Source organism: Rana temporaria, chromosome 4 (genome assembly GCF_905171775.1).
Source record: "Rana temporaria chromosome 4, aRanTem1.1, whole genome shotgun sequence".
Taxonomy (NCBI): Eukaryota; Metazoa; Chordata; class Amphibia; order Anura; family Ranidae; genus Rana; species Rana temporaria.
The window spans coordinates 19,580,243-19,600,513 of NC_053492.1; the positions used below are offsets into that span (position 1 = coordinate 19,580,243).

Consider the following 20,271-nt stretch of genomic DNA (forward strand, 5'->3'; position numbering starts at 1 on the left):
GTCCAGCCCTATTCGCGTACGACTTACGCAAACGACGTAAAAAGATAGGCTTGTTCCGACGTCCATACCTTGCATGGGCTGCGCCACCTAGGGAGCAGCTTTATCTTTACGCCGGCGTATCTCTTACGTAAACGGCGTAACTAATTGCGACAGGCGCACGTACGTTTCTGAATCGGCGTATCTAGTCATTTGCATATTCTACTCCAAACTCAACGGAAGCAGCACCTAGCGGCCAGCGTAAATATGCACCCTAAGATACGACGGCGTAGGAGACTTACGCCGCTTGTATCTTAGCCTAATTTAAGCGTATCTGGTTTCCAGAATACGCTTAAATTTACGACGGCGTAGATTCAGAGTTACGACGGCGTATCTACTGATACGCCGGCGTAACTGTCTCTGAATCCAGCTAATTATGTCATTCGGTGATGTGCTGTCTCGGAGACTTTTGATGATGATTTTGGTGGTGTTGATGGTGATTGGGACCAGAGATGACAGCAGAGGTAGAATCTGCTCAGATCTAGGTGAGGTCTGCTGCCCAATGCTGTCATTAGGGTGTAATATTCACGCTTACCAGTAGGGGAGCCTGGATTCCCACTGAACTGTGTCTATGGTGGAAGAAAATCCTCGGCTCTCTGTGTTGATGATTCCTCTTCAGCTGCAACATTGTTACATTTCTTTTCATGTTATATTTATAATTATTATTACAATGTTTCTGCTAAAAGAAGTGTTGTAACCTGTACAACATGTAACCTTACTATAATATGGATGCATCAGTTGTCAGGATGGCCGAGCGGTCTAAGGCGCTGCGTTCAGGTCGCAGTCTCCTCTGGAGGCGTGGGTTCGAATCCCACTTCTGACAGTATTTTTTTTTATGTAATATTCATATATATATGTTCCTGATTTTTTTTTTGTTTTTTGTGTGCTTATTATTAAATACATCTGAATATTACATGTGATATGTGTTTCTTCAAAATAGTGGAAACAAAAAAAATAAGATTAATACTGGAAATAAAAATAAATTAAATGATACTGGAAGTTGTTTATAAAATGAATAATAATGATGATAATAGTTTACACACATTTTTATTATTATTATTATTATTATTATTATTATTATTATTCATTTTTTCCAGTATATTTATTAACCCCCCCCCCCCCCCCCCCCCACTATATTGAAGAAACAAATATCACATGTAATATTCAGATGTATTTTAGTAATAAACGAAAATAGTAAATGAACAAACATGAACATTATCTTATATCATTTATTTTTTTAACAATAAATATATATTGTTTATAAAAACAAAACAAAAAAACACATATATATATATATATATATATATATATATATATATATATATATATATAATGTACATATATACATTTTTTTTTACATACATGCTTTATGAATATAATGGAAACAATTGAAGATGTATACTGAAAATATTATACATTAAATGTTATATATACCGTATTTATTGGGGTATAGCGCGCTCCCGCATATAGCGCGCACCCCTAAAGTTGCAGCGGATTCCTGTGGAAAAAAGTTTTTTTGTACTTACAGTTTTGGTGTCTTGTGTGGCGTCCATCGGCGGCCTCGTCGGGTACAGCGTGTGTGTGCGGCTTCGGGTGTCCTCTTCGTCGGGTCCGGCGTCCTTCTGCGGCGTCCTCGCGTCCTCCCCGCTCGTTTCCCGCGCCGAGTTTGAATACTGCGCCGACATATACAGAGCGCAGTACACTCGTGTATTGTCGGGCAGGCTCGGCAACTCTCGCGCTGACGTCCTGTACGTCCAGGACGTGAGCGCGGAAGGAGCCGAGACTGCCCGACTATACCCGAGTGTACTGCGCTCTGTATATGTCGGCGCAGTATTCAAACTCGGCACGGGAAAGCGGGTATCGGCGTATATCGCGCACCCACGATTTTTCCCTGATTTTCAGGGCAAAAAAGTGCGCGGTATACGCCGATAAATACGGTACTGGAAATAAAAAATAAATTTAATAATACTAGAAGTTATTAATAAAATTAATAATAATAATAATGATGATAATTATAGTTTTCATACACTATATATATATATATATATATATATATATATATATATATATATATATATATACACATTGCATTGAAAAAAAGAATAAATAAAGGTTAAAAATCCAATTAAATATCAAGTAGCCGCTTTTATTCAGAAACTCCCCCCTTTGAAAATTCCCTCCGCCCGCCCCCAGAGCATCCTGTGTCCCCCCCAATGATACCAGAGCATCCTGTGTCCCCCCCAATGATACCAGAGCATCCTGTGTCCCCCAATGACCCCAAAGCATCCTGTGTCCCCCAATGACCCCAGAGCACCCTGTGTCCCCCAATGACCCCAGAGCATCCTGTGTCCCCCAATGTTTCCAGAGCATCCTGTCCCCCCCCAATGACCCCAGAGAATCCTGTGTCCCCCAAATACCCCAGAGCATCCTGTGCCCCCCAATGACCCCAAAGCATCCTGTGTCCCCCAATGACCCCAGAGCATCCTGTGCCCCCCAATGACCCCAGAACATCCTGTGCCCCCCAATGACCCCAGAACATCCTGTGTCCCCCAATGTTTCCAGAGCATCCTGTGCCCCCCAATGACCCCAGAGCATCCTGCCTCATCCAGGGATCCAGAATCCCATTTCAATAGTGACTCCTGACTATTTACAGCACAGTGATGATGTTGGGTTTTGGGTTGGGTTTGCAAAGACATCTGGTGCACATAAAGTTGATTTATATCCTTTGGGCCAGATTCTTGTAGAATCCGCGGCGGCGTAGCGTAAGCCATTTACACTACGCCGCCGCAAATTACTGGAGCAAGTGCCGTATTCTCCAAGCACTTGCTCCGTAATTTGCGGCGGCGTAGTGTAAATGGCCCGGCGTAAAGCCGCGTAATTCAAAGGGGGCGGCTTCTATTTAAATTAAGCGCGCCTCCGCGCCGATCGAACTGCGCATGCGCCGGGCGGAAAAATAGCCCAGTGCGCATGCTTCAGCTCACGACGGAAAACGTCAATGACGCCGACGTGAGCGTCATTGACGTAAAGTCGTATTCGCGGACGACTTAGGAAAACGACGTAAACGACGGAAAAAGCCGACGCTGACCCGACGCCATACTTAACATGGCATACGACGGACCTTCGTAAACTTTCCCCTCATATAGCAGGGGCAAGTTTACGCTTACAGAAACGTCGTAAAATCACTGCGTCGTCCGCGCGTACGTTCGGGAATCTCACGTAAATAGCTCATTTGCATAGACGACGGGGAAAACGACGATGCGACACCTAGCGGCGGGAAAAAAATTAGCATTTAAGATCTGACAGCGTAAGAGCCTTACGCCTGTCAGATCTAATGGGTATCTATGCGTAACTGATTCTAAGAATCAGTCGCATAGATACGACGGCCCAGATTAGGACTTATGACGGCGCAAATGGCGTTGCGCCGTCGTAAGCCTTTTAAGAATCTGGCCCTTTGTGACTATTGCGGAATTTACTTAGATGAACGTTTTTGTGCCTGAAGATCATCTCAAAAGTGTTTTGTTATATCTGCCAGATAAGGTTAAAAAAACCTGTTGATCCTGCCAATAATCCAATTAGCTGGTAACTTATTGAACTAGTGCCATCAGCCTTGCTTTCCTGTAACCCCTCCACCCTATGGAGAAGATTGGGGGGGGGGGGTGTTGTGTATTCCTGTCCTACTCCATAGATTTAGTTGTGTTGTCCCCCTAGGACAGGAGGTGTGTTACTGGCAGGATCGCCAGGTGAAAATAAAGAAAAAAAAATAAGCCCTCAGAATTCTGTCTGCAGTCACAGAGGAGTAGAGAGCGATACTGTCTGTGTTTATTTTCGGGAGACGTATTGGTGACATAGTTGTGAAACACCCAAGAAAAGTATGTTGTTTTCCACCCACGGATGCGCGGCGGATGATGTGTGTGTGTGGCGGACGCTCTCTCTGTGCTGAGTACTGGCGGTGGTGGGCTTAGGATAAGCTGATTATATTCTGGGTGTATACGGTATATTAGCTCGGTGTATTTATAGTCACGGCTTTCTAAGCTTTCACAACCGTGCACAAGCGCTGAGTGTTTCCTGGTCCTATAACGTCAAGGTGCTCCCAACATTTCTATAGCTATAGTCAGTGGGCTGGATTCAGGTAGATTTGCGTTTTTTTTTACGGAGGCGCAGGGCAACGTTTTTGCCCTGCGCCCCCACAAATTTACTGCGCTGCCCTTGATTCACGGAGCAGTAGCTCCGTAAATTGCGTGGGCGCGCCGGCAAAATGCCCGGCGTAAGCGCGCGCAATTTAAATGATCCCGTAGGGGGCGGGAATCATTTAAATTACGCGCGTTCCCGCGCCGATCGTAGAGCGCATGCTCCGTCGGGAAACGTTCCCGACGTGCATTGCGGCAAATGACGTCGCAAGGACGTCATTTGCTTCAAAGTGAACGTGAATGGCGTCCAGCGCCATTCACGAATCACCTATGCAAACCACGTAAATTTGAAATTTCGCGACGCGGGAACGACGGGTATACGTAACATTGGCTGCCCCTGCTAATAGCAGGGGCAGCCTTACGCGAAAACCGGCGTACGGAAACGACGTAAACTGCGTACGCAGGGCTCGCGTAACGTTGTGAATCGGCGTTAGTATGCAATTTGCATACTATACACTGAGCACAACGGGAACGCCACCTAGCGGCCATCGCAAGAATGCAGCCTAAGATATGCGGGCATAAGAGCCTTATGCCGCGCATATCTTAGGCTGCAGTCGGCGTAACGAGGTTCCTGAATCAGGAGCATTCGTTACGCCGGGGCAAGTAAGCAATTGCGCTGTGTAACTATGGTTACACAGGCGCAATTGCTTCTTGAATCCAGCCCAGTATGTACTAAAGAACAGACCAGCACCACAGACAGGGGGGAAATAAAATGGGACAAGAACCCCCAAAACAGAGTTTCTCAACTGGGGTGCCGCGAACACAAGACGCAGTTTGCGCTGGATCAGCAATACGCATTGCCATGGTGCAGGCCGGCCACCAACAGCGTAACAACCAGCGTAACAACCAATATAGTTCTAGGCAGGGCCAGGGTGCCCCTGTCCTTCCAGCACCATTGCAATGCATGGCACTGATCCAGGGAACAAGACATGCAAGGCCACCCCCAGCATTCAGGAGAGGATGGGGGTCACCTCCATGTCCACCTCCCGCTCTTTGCCATCCGGTTGATGTATGGTAGTAATTGGATGGGAAAGGGGGCCCTTTTGTGTAGGGGGGGGGGACAGATGGGACATGTGGGACTTCTGATGTGAGGAGAGAATTCTATGATGGGGAGATGGGGGGACACTAACATGATGGGGGGACTCTGACATAATAGGGGGTAACTGATGTGATGAGGGGGCTTTGATATGAAGGGGAAATTCTGACATAATGGGGGGACACTGATGTAATGAGGGGTGCTTTGACATAATGGGGGACTCTAACATGATGGGGGGGCTCTTACATGTTCGGGGGACTTTGACATAATGGGGGGACTCTGACTTGATGGGGGGACTCTGAAATGATGGGAGGACTGATGTGATAGAGGGGGGGATCCAACATGATGGGGGGAACCTGACGTGATTGGAGGAACTATGACATGATGGGGGGACTGTGATGTGATGGGGGGTTCTGACAAGAACGATGTAAATCTCTCTTGTCATATATAGTTACATATAAGTTACATGTAGTTACAAATAAGAGCATATAAGTTATGTATTGTTAGTTACATATAAGTTACATATAGTTACAACAAAGTTACATACAGTTACATATACATGTTTTTGCCCTGCGTCCATCGACGGCCTTGTCCGGTGCCCGTCTGTGGCCTTGCGCGGGGTCCGTCCAGCCTTGTGGGTGTCCGTCTGCGGCTTCCTTGCGCGAGGTCCGTCCAGCCTTGTGGGTGTCCGTCTGCGAGTCCATCCGCACCTTGCCCGGGGTTGCAGCGGTGTTTGATTTTGGATTTGGTGCCGAGACGAGAGGAGCCGGATTTCCTGTGTGTTCGGCTTGTCTCGGCTTCTCTCGGGTCCTCTTGGCTCCTCTCGTGTGGCTGCGGGCGGAGCCGAGCGTGGCCGAGCCTAGCCGAGTGCGCAGTACACTCGGCTCGGGTCCTCTCGGCTCCTCTCGCGTGGCTGCGGGCGGAGCCAAGCGTGGCTGACCCTAGCCGAGTGCGCAGTACACTCGGCTCGGCTCTAGGCTGCGGCGCTCAGAGACAGCGGGATACGCCGATAAATACAGTATATATAGTTACATACAGTACATTATATTTAATTTAGTTATGTTTAGTTACATATAAGTTGCATACAAGTTACATATAAGTTATGTATATTTACAGTACTTACAGAATAAGTTATAATACAGTACTGTAGTTACTGTAGTTACATATCAGTTATAAATAGTTACATTTAAGTTACATATAGTATAAGTTACACACAGTCAGTTACATATAAGTTATACTTAGTTACATATAAGAGCATATAAGTTATGTATTCTCATATATAGTTACATATAAGTTATATATGAGTTACAAATAGTTACATATAAGTTATATATAATTACATAGGGCCATATTCTGAAAGAATCTCCGCCTGCTTCGCTTAAGGCACTTACACTCCGCTGTCCCAACTTACTGGAGCAGGTGTTGTATTCCCCAACCACTTGCTCCATAAGTTGGGACAGCGGAGTGTAAGTGTCCCGGCGTAGCCTGGCGGATCTCCAAGGGGGCGGCTTCTATTCAAATGAAGCGCGCCCCCGATGCAAAAGAACTGGGCATGCGCCGGGCTGCAAAAAGCCCAGTGCGCATGCTCCAGTTCTCGGCGGAAAACGTCAATGACGCCGACGTGTGCGTCATTGACGTAAAGTCGTATTCAAGAACGACTTACGTAAACGACGTATCCGACGAAAAAACACGACGGGGACCCGACGCCATCCGTAACATGGCCTACGCGAGACTTGCGGAAACTTACCCCTCATATAGCAGGGGTAAGTTTCCGCTTACGCAAACGACGTTAGCGACGGTTACGCGACGCAAACTCGTTCGGGAATCGGCGTAGAAGGATCATTTGCATATGCAAATGACTCCTTCATGTAAATGCCATCTAGCGGCGGCCGGCGGCATTACATTTAAGATCCGCCAGTGTAAGTGACTTACAGATGGCGGATCTTAAGTGTATCTATGCGAAAATGATTCTAAGAATCAGGAGCATAGATACACGGGCCAAAAAAGAGAGATACGATGGAGTATCCTGAGATACTCCATCGTAACTTCTCTCAGAATATGGCCCACAGAGTATATGTTAAATACAGTACCATATAAGTTACATACAGTTTCATATAGTAGCATATACATTATACTGACATAGTAGTTAAATATAAATGACATATTGTTACATATAAGTTATATATAGTTACATATAAGGGAACTCTAAGAAAAGAAAAGTATTGAGAACTGACCAATAAATAGCCACAAAATCTCTGCTGCGGGTGCTTTCCAGGATTCAGGGTACTGTTTTGTAAAAATATATACGTTCTTTATAGGTTTTGTTGCACCAAAATCACATCAAGAGCAAAGAAAAAATGACCTGGGGTGTTGGTAGAGTTCTAATGACACCCCCTAAGGTGAAAACACCACTCTAAACAGTTCTCATGTCCTTTACTTTGCATGTTCAGCCTCCATTAATCCCTTCTGTCCTTAAAGGGTTATAATCATATAATTTTTTCCCCTAAATCGCTTCTTTTACCTTAGTGCAGTCTTCCTTCACTTACCTCATCCTTCCATTTTCCTTTTAAATGTCCTTCATTCTTCTGAGAAATCCTCACTTCCTGTTCTTCTGTCTGTAACTCCACACAGTAATGCAAGGCTTTCTCCCCGGTGTGGAGAAAGCCTCTTGAGGGGGGAGGGGGTGAGCAGGAGTGTCAGGACACTCTCTACTTTGTAGATAGAGAAAGGAGCTGTGTGTTAGTGAGTGTCCTGACACTCCTGCTTGCCCCCTCCCCCCTCAAGAGGCTTTCTCCACACCAGGGAGAAAGCCTTGCATTACTGTGTGGAGTTACAGACAGAAGAACAGGAAGTGAGGATTTCTCAGAAGAAATAAGGACATTTAAAAGCAAAATTGAAGGATGAGGTAAGTGAAGGAGGACTGCACTAAGGTAAAGGAAGCTATTTAGGGAAACATTTTGTTACCTTTACAACCCCTTTAACCAGTTCCCGACCCCCGCATGTACATATACGTCCACAATATGGCACGTGCAGGCACATGGGCGTACACGTACGTCCTCGCCTATTAGCGGGTGGGGGGTCCGATCGGGACCCCCCCCGCTACATGCGGAGGTCGGGTCCGCTCGGGGAGCGATCCGGGACCACGGCGCGGCTATTTGTTTATAGCCGCTCCGTCGCGATCGCTCCCCGGAGCTGAAGAACGGGGAGAGCCGTATGTAAACACGGCTTCCCCGTGCTTCACTGTGTCGGCGCATCGATCGCGTCATTCCCTTTATAGGGAAGACACGATCGATGACGTCATTCCTACAGCCACACCCCCCTACAGTTGTAAACACATACTAGGTGCACCCTAACTCCTACAGCGCCACCTGTGGTTAACTCCCAAACTGCAACTGTCATTTTCACAATAAAGAATGCAATTTAAATGCATTTTTTGCTGTGAAAATGACAATGGTCCCAAAAATGTGTCAAAATTGTCCGAAGTGTCCGCAATAATGTCGCAGTCACGAAAAAAATTGCTGATCGCCGCCATTAGTAGTAAAAAAAAAAAATTTAATAAAAATGCAATAAAACTATCCCCTATTTTGTAAACACTATAAATTTTGCGCAAACCAATCGATAAACGCTTATTGCGATTTTTTTTACTAAAAATAGGTAGAAGAATACGTATCGGCCTAAACTGAGGAAAAAAACATTTTTATATATGTTTTTGGGGGGATATTTATTACAGCAAAAAGTAAAAAATATTGCATTTTTATCAAAATTGTGGCTCTATTTTTGTTTATAGCGCAAAAACTAAAAACCGCAGATGTGATCAAATACCACCAAAAGAAAGCTCTATTTGTGGGGGGAAAAAGGACGCCAATTTTGTTTGGGAGCCACGTCGCACGACCGCGCAATTGTCTGTTAAAGCGACGCAGTCCCGAACTGTAAAAACACCTTGGGTCTTTAGGCTGCATATTGGTCCGGGGCTTAACTGGTTAACTAATATTTTCCTGATTTTTTTTTTTTCATTTTTTTCTAGCCATTTATATTAAACTTTTTTTTTTTTTTCCATTTTAATTCATTTTGGTCAACTTTTTAATAGCACAAAATTTTTAAAAAAAAGACAAAAACAAAACAAAGCCTTTGTTTCCTTTTTAGATACATTTGTTGTTTGTTATTGAACCTAAATTATGATTTTGGAACAAAGCATTGCAGAGAGGATATGACAGATTAAGCTACACCAGCAATTTGGAGAAAAAAATAAATAAATAGCTTTATTAAGAAAATGCCTTAAAAAAAGGAAGGTCACCTCGCCCTCCCCATTTAAAACTGACAATTGTCATAAATAATCTTCGGGGGATACGATGTGCAGCACTAAAAAGAACCTGTTTAACATGTGCCACAGTTATCTCATGCTTTTTGTGGGATTTTGAATTGGTGACCTTTATTTTTATTTGTAATTAATTTGTCTATTTGAGAGTTGCACCCCAGCTTTTGATATTTACCTGGCACCAGGGGACGTTGCAATTAAAATGTATATATTTTTAAATGAGATCAATGATAGAATAAAACGTATACTTTTAAAAATAATTTTTCCATAATATAATTTTTCTTAATATTATTTTATACGTATTAATTTACAATGGCACAATTAAAAAAAAAAATGATCACAGTGGACAGAAGTACATTTTATTTGATAGTTTTGTTTCTTTTTTTTTACTATTTTTAATATTTTTTGCAAGAACCTTACACTCCCATCGGGGGCAGGGTTAAGTGATGAGACTTTATATGTACCATTGAGAAATCATGCAAGATTAAAATGAAACTTATTTTTACTACATGTACTCCAGGTTATGGTCTCCGTTTTATATGTGACTTTTATACTTTTTGTAAAAAGAATAAACATTGAGGGGCAGATCCACAAAAGGATTACGCCGGCGTATCTACTGATACGCCAGCGTAATTTTAAATTTCCCGCGTCGTATCTTTGTTTAGTATCCACAAAACAAGATACGACGGCATCTGGGATCGATCCGACAGGCTTACGTCTTAGTACGCCGTCGGATCTTCGATGCAATTTTTCGGCAGCCGCTAGGTGGCGTTTCCGTCGAATTCCGCGTCGAGTATGCAAATTAGCTAGTTACGGCAATCCACGAACGTACGTCCGGCCGGCGCATTTTTTTACGTCGTTTGCGTTCGGCTTTTTCCGGCGTATAGTTAAAGCTGCTGTTATGAGGCGTACTCAATGTTAAGTATGGCCGTCGTTCCCGCGTAGAATTTTGAAATTTTTACGTCGTTTGCGTAAGTCGTTCGCGTAGAATGACGTCACCGTCGGAAGCATTGGCTTGTTCCGGGTTAATTTCGAGCATGCGCACTGGGATACCCCCACGGACGGCGCATGCGCAGTTAGAAAAAAACGTTGTTTACGTCGGGTCACGACGTATTTACATACAACACGCCCCCATTACATCCATTTGAATTAGGCGCCCTTACGCCGGCAAAGATACACTACGCCGCCGTAACTTACGGCGCGGATTCTTTCAGGATTTGAAAAAAAAATTAAGTTACGGTGACGTAGTGTATCTTAGATACGCTACGCCCGGCGCATAAATGCGCCGCTGTACGAGGATCTGCCCCTGTGTAATTTTAATCTTCTGTGATTCCTTGGTGGCACAAAGTCCCAACCCCTGCCCCCGATGGGAGTGTAAGGGTGTGAGATTTCCTTGTATGGTCTCAATTTCTAGGGATGGCGACCACTGAGAAATATATGTATAATTAATTTGTTCACAGAGTATCTCCATGTAACTTTACTTTATTTTTTGCAAGAATCACCACCAAAACAAAGTCTATATAAAAAATAAATAAAGAAGTAACGACAAAACTATCATTGAATAAACAGGGCCATAGCTGAAATATAGAAATGTCTCTGCTCCATAGGGGGGGGGGGGGGGGTGTACAGGGGGGAGATCCGAAAGGGTTAATATAACCTGAGATGGGGCAATCAACTCATCACACAGCGAGACAGGAAGAGCATTAATACATGTTATGAGAGAGATAATAAATCTGGCCCAGGGCTTGAATGTAGCATAACAGCAATATATTTCACACCCCTGACCAGTTATTAGGTGTGCTGCGTGTCTGACAATAAATCTGTAGCAGGTTTTTATCAGCTGTCTAGGATCGCAGGTGTAGAGGATGTACACTAAAAACGGTTGCAAATCATTTGCTCTGTGAGAGGGACCATGATTAGCACTAGGATCTGTTGGCCCAACCCCAGCCAAAACCTTTTTGTATTATAGCCTTGGGTAGAGCAAGGTAGGGTTAGAACGTCTGTCAGAATTTATATGCCAAACTTCAAGCTTTTTTTTTTATTGTTTATTTTTTGTATGCTGCAATACTTACCTTTAATCCAGAGCGGTCTCCTGCACTACTCTCTTCCACCACTGGATGTCCTCTTCCAGTTTCTTCCAGTGAACACAGCGCCTCCCTGCAGGGATGTAGTCCCAAGGGAGGGGGCGAGCACGCTGACTAACCCCCAGCCAGAACGGCTCGGACGATGGGGGGCAATCTTACTGAGGAGAAACAGGAAGTGAGAAATTCAGACAAAGGGAAATCGAAGGAAAAGGTAAGTGAACCAACAATGCACTAGCTTAAAGGAACCTTTTTTAGAAAATAAAAAACAAACCTTTACAACCCCTTTAATGAGGACTTTGAAATAAGTTGAACTTTGATGTAAAGAGCACTATGATGGAGACCCTGATGTAAAAGGGTATCTAATAGGGCCATGCATGACCTAAGTGGGTACCCTAATGGGGACCTTGATGTATGGGAGAACTTTGATGTAAGGGGAGACTCTGTTGGGGACCCTGATGTTGGGGTAGACTTTGATATAAGGGTGACTCTGATGGAGATCCTGATGTAAGTGGGGACTCTAAAGGGGACTCTGATGTAAGTGGGGACTCTGATGGGGACTCTGGTGTATGGTTGGATTTTAATAGGGACCCTGATGTTAGGAAGGACTTTGATATAATGTGGAATCTGATGGAGAGCTTGATGTAAGTTGGGACTGTGAAGGGGCTTCGGATGTAAGGGTGGAGTCTAATGGAGATCCTGATGTTAGGGAGGATTTTGATATAAGGGGGAATCTGAAGGGGACCCTGATGTAAGGGTGGATTCTAATGAGGACCATGATGTTTGGATAGACTTTGATATAAGGGGGGATCTGATGGAGACTCTTATATAATTGGGGACTCTGATGTAAGGGTGGATTCTAATGGAGATCCTGATGTTAGGGAGGACTTTGCTATAATGGGGAATCTGATTTTTTTTTTTTAAAAGCCTATGGCGTGTGAACACACCCAAAAACTCCACCCGGTGCAGAAAAAATGTGCACACACATAAAGAGTGTTCAAAAAAACGTGCAGATGGGTGCAACGTCAAGTGGTCCTCCTGTGAAGAGGGACCCAAACCCTGATCCCCCGGGGCGTTAGGCTCCAGACGGGGACTGAGGTACTGTGGTCCGAGCAACCGAAGCCGTCACGGACCCAACTTCCTCGGAGGGACTGCCGAAACAGAACCCTCACAGTACTAGGTGGGGCTCCCCCGAAGGGAGACCCCATGAGAGCAAGTGAACTAAGCCAGAAGGCCATGTCCACCCACTCCCAAGACGTTCAGGGCTGGCCCGAGGACCAGCACCCTAATAATCACACAGTGAACAAAACGTGCACAAACAAAAAGAAGACAAAAACGTGACAAGCATAGGCTTAAATAAAAGAAAGTGGGGGAAGGGATAGTGAAGAGGAGAGTGAAAGAAGTGGTCATTGTGATCAACAATGACCAGGCCCTCCGGCCAGGAATAAAAAATTCCTCCGGTCCTAGCCAAAAGGCCCGGCCCAGGAGGCAGGTGCTAAAAAAAGCGTGTAGCTGGTGCAGTGACCGTGGTATCTTAAATCAATGTGTCCCTCACACACAGTGATCTTCAGATACCCCTGGACTGCCACTCCAGTGGCACATGGACCATAGGCTTTTCGTTCCATATCCGACCCCCCGACCGGCCAGTGCAGCCCTCCACTCCTGCCAGCTAGAGAGCCCTTCAAGGTTTTCTTGGGGAGGACTGCCACGCCAGTTAGCAGCCTCCACCAATACTAGCCCCTCCAGACCCCCCCGTCAACCCGGCGGATTTGCATGGTCTTTACCCCGTTCCACCACACAGGGCATTACCAGCTCCTCCTACCGGATCGCTGACAGAGATAGCACTTACACCAGCCAGCCAGAAGGCCAGACTAGAACTCAGCAAAAAGACCAAGACCAAGACCAGCACCCATCCTCACCAAGAGCACCCTTCCAGATGGCTCAGACTTAACCATGGGCCGGCCCCCAGTATCTGTCGGGCAGCACAGCGTAGTCCCTGCTGAAACCATCCTTCCAGGTGCAATGACGTCATTGGATTGCATCCACCCTCCCCATGTAGGAGGTGCTTCATCGCTCCGCTGACAACTGATGAGAACAGATACCACACCTAGTCCTAGCCAAAAGGCCGAGAAGTGACAGGGAAGACAACCACGATCAGCACGGCCAGAGTGTGCAATAGCCGAGCCTCGCCCTGGGAGAACCACCTTCATGATCATGGTGTCTCCCCGGCCAGGTAAGTAATGGGGAATCTGATGGGGACCCTGATGTAAGTGGGGACTCGGATGTAAGGGTGGATTCTAATGAGGACCCTGATGTTAGGGTAGACTTTGATATAAGAGGGGATCTGATGGAGACCCTTATATAATTGGGGTCTCAGATGTAAGGGTGGATTCTAATGGAGATCCTGAGGTTAGGGAGGACTTTGATATAAGGGGAAATCTGATAAGGACCCTGATGTAAGTGGGGACTCTGATGGGGACCGTGATGTAAGGGTGGATTCTAATGAAGACCCAGATATTAGGGTAGACTTTAATATAAGGGAGAATCTGATGGGGACCCTGATGTAAGTGGGGACTCTGATTTAGGGGGGTTTCTAATGAGGCTTATGATGTTAGGGTGTACTTTGATATAAGGGGGGATCAGGGGAGACCCTTATATAATTGGGGACTCGGATGTAAGGGTGGATTCTAATGGAGACCCTGATGTTAGGGAGGACTTTGATATAAGGGGGATCTGATGGGAACCTGATGTAAGTGGGGACTCGGATGTAAGGGTGGATTCTAATGAGGACCCCGATGTTAGGGTAGACTTTGATATAAGGGGGGATCTGATGTGTATTTTGATGGGGACCCTAATGGGCACTCTGATGTAAGGGGGGGGGGGACTGTGGTGTATGGGGGAAGCACTATGATGTCATAGGGGATTTTCTTGACTCACAACAAATATTTGAACAATATACAGTGTGGTCCCATACTGAAAAGTTTGGAGCCCCCTGTATTGGATGGACCTTGTTTTTTCCTGAGAGGAGCACTTTAGGTGCCTCCAGTTATGTGAAGATAATATTTCTTTGGCTTGTTGTCCTTTATTAATCCCTCTTCCTTCTCCAGTACTGAACTCCTGATAACCCTCATTCCTCCCAGTCATATTCTTGTTCAACAACTTCTTTGAAATGGCGATAGGTAAGACGGGCTATAAATTAAAGCAGCACCTCTCTGCGTCTGCTCTCCTCCTCTTTTGGCACCGGGGCGGGATCGGCTCCAACGTGTACTCAGTATTGGCACACGCGGTCCTTCCTCCTCGTCGTTCTGCTCCCTCTGGCCTGTAGTCACGAGTACAAACAGCCACAGACAATGCTACGCTTATAACCCTGCCACGAGCGCCGTGCCCAATCCACGCTGCCTCGCTCCACAAAAACCACAGGCCTAACGAACGTTTCACCACTTGCCGACCGCCGCACAAACTTATACGTCAACAGATTGGCACGGACAGGCAAATAGGCGTACAGGTACATCTCTTTAACCACTTGAGATCCGAGGACGTCCATGGACGTCCTCGGCTTTGTGCGGTGATATCACCGTCTTTAGCCGGCGATTCTGTGCAACATAAGAATGATCATAGCGACGGTTCCACCGCTTGATCGTTCTTATAGGCGGTGGGAGGGGACATCCCCCCCTCCCACCGCCATCCGGTGCTTCTCCGGGCTCTCCCGTGCCATCGGGGGCCCGGAGAGAGAATCGGCCGGCGTTCGTTGGGAAAGCATAGAGATGACTGGTGACCAGATGGTCACCAGTCATCTCTATGACCGTCGGAGGTCCGGGCGCGACGTTATGACGTCACGCCCGGTACACGGAAGTAAACAAAGCCGCAATCGCGGCTATCGGCATTAGATCGGTTATTCTTTTTCACCGATCTAATGCTTGTAAGCCTGGAGGAGAGATGTGGGGTCTTATTGACCCCGCATCTCTCCATAAAGAGGACCTGTCACAGGGATTCCTATTACAAGGGATGTTTACATTCCCTGTAATAGGAAATAAAAGTGATCAAAAAAAATGTAAAATAAAGTGTTAAAATTTAAAAATGAAGTAAAATAAAAATAAAATTAAAATATATATTTTTTAAAACGCCCCTGTCCCCGGTAGCTCGCGCTTAGAAGTGAACTTGCATGCAAGTCCCGCCCACATATGTAAACGCCCTTCAAACCCAACATGTGAGGTATCGTCGCCTGCGTTAGAGCATGTTCAACAATTCTAGCACTAGATCTCCTCTGTAACTCGAAAGTAGTAACCTGTAAAAAAAATTAAAGCGTTGCCTATGGAGATTTTTAAGTACTGAAGTTTGGCGCCATTCCATGAGTGCGTGCAATATTAAAGTGTGACATGTTAGGTATCTATTTACTCGGCGTAACATCATCTTTCACATTATACAAAAAAATTGGGCTAACTTTACTGATTTGTTATTTTTTAATCCATGAAACCGTTTTTTTCCCAAAAAAAGGCATTGTATTCCCTAGGGTGTCTGCTAAAAAAAAATATATAATGTTTGGGGGTTCTGATTAATTTTCTAGGGAAAAATTGTGTTTTTTACATGAAGGAGAAAAGTGCCAAAATAGGCCCGGATGTCAAGTGGTTCAATTTGCTGCCTGCTGCGAGCTCCGTGACCATGCCCGCGGACTCGATGTCCGCCAGTGTCCCGCGATCAGGTCACGGAGCTGAAGAACGGGGAGATGTCAGTGTAAACACATCTCTCCGTTCTGCCTAGTGACACGTCACTGATCGTTTGCTTCCTCTCATTGGGAGCAGTGATCAGTAACTTGTCACTCGTAGCCACTCCCCTTAACAGTTAGAATCACTCCCTAGGACATACTTAACCCCTTCAGCGCCCCCTACATAAAATAACTGAGTACTAAGATTTGTAGGTAAAGTTGATCCGGGGTAAATCCGATTGCCTCTCGGGGGATCAGGAAGGATTTTTTTCCCCTGCTGTAGCAAATTGGATCATGCTCCGCTGGGGTTTTTTGCCTTCCTCTGGATCAACTGTGGGTATGGTGTTGGGTGTATGGGATTGTACTGTGTTTTTTTATTTTTTGTGGTTGAACTGGATGGACTTGTGTCTTTTTTCAACCTGACTAACTATGTAACTATGTAAGTTAACCCTTTCACTGTCAGTCACATTTACACTGTAATCAGTGCATTTTTATAGCACTGATCGCTGTATAAATGTGAACGGTCCCAAAAATTTGTCAAAAGTGTCCGATGTGTCCGCCATAATGTCGCAGTCACGATAAAAATCGCAGATCGCCGCCATTACTAGTAAAAAAATAATAATTATTAATAAAAATGCCATAAAACTTTCCCCTATTTTGTAGACGCTATAACTTTTGCGCAAACCAATCAATAAACGCTTATTGCGATTTATTTTTTACCTAAAAAATGTAGAAAAATACGTACGTATATTTTTTAAAATATATATATAATTTTTTTGGGGGGATATTTTTTATCGCAAAAAGAAAAAAATATTGCCTTTTTTTCAAAATTGTCGCTCTATTTTTGTTTATAGCGCAAAAAAAAAACCCGCAGAGGTGATCAAATACCACCAAAAGAAAGATCTATTTTTGGTAAAAAAAGGACGTCAATTTTTCTTGGGTGTCACGTCGCACGACCGCGCAATTGTCAGTTAAAGCGACGCAGTGCCGAATCGCAAAAAGTGCTCTGGTCTTTGGCCAGCCAAATGGTCCGGGGCTGAAGTGCTTAAAGACGGCCCTGTGGAGGCTCAGCATTGGAAAGTTCTGGCTCTGACTCATCATGTTTGACCTTTGCAGAGAGACCTCTGTTTCCACACATAGAGCGAAGGTCCTTCTCTGCAGCATGCTGGCAGGGGACAGGCTTTTTATTTATTTTTTTTACTCTGGGGCTGCTTTCTAAAGAATGACCTGTAAGGCCCCATACACACGACCAAACATGTATGCTGAAACTGGTCCGCGGACCGGTTTCAGCAGACATGTTCGGTCGTGTGTAGGCGCGAGCGGGCCGAATTCCAGCAAACATTTGCCCGCCGGGCCTTTTCCCAGCAGACAAATATTCCTGGACGTGTTTTAAAACCGTCCGCTGGAATCCTGCCCGCTGGGACATGTATGGTCGTCAGTACAGACCTACCGTACATGTCCGAGCGCCCGCCGTCCCTCGCATGCGTCGAATGACTTCGACGCATGCGTGGAAGCATTTAAATGGCAGGCCCGCCCACGTCGCCGCGTCATCGCCGCGTCATCGTTGCGGCGACGGCGCGGACACGCCCCGCGTATTGTTTTACGCGTGGACTTCTGTACGATGGTTAGTACAGCCATCGTACAGAAGTCCCCAGGCAAACAAGTACGGTGAAAACGGTCCGACGGACCGGTTTCATCGTACATGTTTGCCCGTGTGTACCCGGCCTAAGACTTTTTTGAATGCACCTGGACTAACGTTGGCTGATTCAAACTGAAACGTTTGGCTGGGATCTAGGAAGGCACTGAACTGAAATCTGTCTAGTTCTTCTACAGTATCTACACCCAGTGGCGGTGCGTCCATAAAGGGCGCAGGAGCACCGCCCCCCCCCTCTCCTGTCACCGCTCTAATTACCATAAATAGATTCATGCATTGCATAAATCTATCTATGGTCGCTGCTGATACCCCCTATTCTGGTGTCTGGCGCCTTTTTGAGCGTGGGGCAGCCTGAATTACAGCGGCGGGGGTGGTTTTCGGAAGCACCTGATTAGCGCTATTGGCTCTAGTAGGCGTCAAAAAATGTGAATAGCGGGTGCAACGCTGTGCGTTCGCTTCTCACTCAGCTGTGTGTTAGCAATACCGCTTTGCTAACACTGACCCGACTCTCAGCCAATCAGGTGCACCGAGTCTGTGTTACCTGTCACCTGACTGGCTGAAAGGACAGGCTCTGTGATTGGACACCTATCAGGCGTCTAATCATAGGAGAGGAGGGAGAAGGAGCGGGCAGGAGAAGAGTCTTCTTCATCAAAGAAATGGAGGACACTGCTTGCCGACTGCCGCCGTCACCCGCTGCCCACCCGAGACAAGGTAAGGGCTGGGCAGACGGCGGGCGGGTGGGGGGCACAGTGGCCACATTTAGGGCACAGTGGCAGCACTTGGGGCACAGTGGAAGCACTTGGGGCACAGTGGAAGCAATTGGGGTACAGTGGCAGCACTTGGGGTACAGTGGCAGCACTTGGGGCACAGTGGCAGCACTTGGGGTACAGTGGCAGCACTTGGGGCACAGTGGCAACACTTGGGGCACAGTTGCAGCATTTGGGGCACAGTGGCAGCACTTGGGGTACAGTGGCAGCACTTGGGGCACAGTGGCAACACTTGGGGCACAGTGGCAGCATTTGGGGTACAGTGGCAGCATTTGGGGCACAGTGGCAGCGTTTGGGCAGAGTGGCTGCGTTTGATGGGCACAATGGCAACATTTGGGGCACAGTGGCAGCACCTGGGGCACGGTGGCAGCATTTGGGGCACAGTGGCAGCACCTGGGGCACAGTGGCAGCATTTGATGGGCACAGTTGCATCTTTTGATGGGCACAGTGGCTGCGTTTGATGGGCACAGTGGCAGCGTTTGATGGGCACAGTGGCAGATTTTGATGGGCACAGTGGCTGCGTTTGATGGGCACAGTGGCTGCGTTTGATGGGATTTTTTTTCAGAATTTTTCAGTTTGTTAGCGCCCCCCCCAAAAAATTAGAGCACCGGCCGCCATTGTGTTCACCTGATCATAAAGACCTAAAAATGAGGAAGAGGTCAATGCCTAGGGGACAGTGGAGCTTCAATAACATATGAACAGATCTAGGCCTGCGGGTGAATGATATTCTGGTCGTCAGCATTCGAGCGCAGCGAGGAAATAGTCTCACTAACCCTATTAGTTAATTATCTCTCCTACAGATGGCTCTCCCTGTAATCCGCTTTTGGTCATCATAATCCATTTCAAAGTGACCACTCAGAGGGAATCAGATTCCTCTTCCATGTGGACCAGCAAACATGCCCAGAACCAGGAAGGATCTTCACCAAGCCCCATTGCAGGAACCTTTTTCTTGATGTTTTTTATCTATGAACAAACCTTCTTCTGAGAATGGGTCCGGAGTATGGTGGTGGAGCAGTGACCCGTACCGAGGGGGATTACTTCTCAGGCACCAAATAATCTACTGAGGAGGTCATAAATAAGGTAAGACGCTCGAATAGAACTTAGAAGGATGGCAGCTGCTTCCATTTTCATTGTACGTTTAGGTTTGTATTTTGGCTCAAGGAGCGGTCAGCCCAAGGTGGGTACTTTGGGTTTTTGGTAGGTGTTGGAGAGATTCCAGAGGGGCTTCAGTGAGATTATCTTCAATTATTTGTTAATTCTATGAAGAATCAATGTGATTGTTACTTCTATGAAGAATCCATGAAACTATCAATGTGATTTATTACGGCTGTAATAAGTGGTCCAAACTCGGAATCATTAGTGGTGATGACCCTTTAGGCCCCGTACACACGACCGAGTTTCTCGGCAGAATTCAGCTAGAAACTCGATCGGAGCCGTATTTTGCCGAGAAACCCGGCCGTGTGTACACTTTCGGCCGAGGAAACCGACGAGAA

At 46.1% G+C, this 20,271-nt stretch overlaps 2 non-coding genes across 2 annotated transcripts; one reads left to right on the top strand and one right to left on the bottom strand.

Annotated features, from left to right (window-relative positions):
- The first annotated feature begins 776 nt into the window (after positions 1–776).
- On the top strand, positions 777–859 carry TRNAL-CAG. The gene has a single exon. It is a non-coding gene; the product is annotated as a tRNA-Leu (tRNA).
- A 12,879-nt stretch (positions 860–13,738) lies between these two features.
- On the bottom strand, positions 13,739–13,896 carry LOC120938478. Its single transcript, XR_005749077.1, has one exon. It is a non-coding gene; the product is annotated as a U1 spliceosomal RNA (small nuclear RNA).
- Between the last annotated feature and the right edge of the window lie 6,375 nt (positions 13,897–20,271).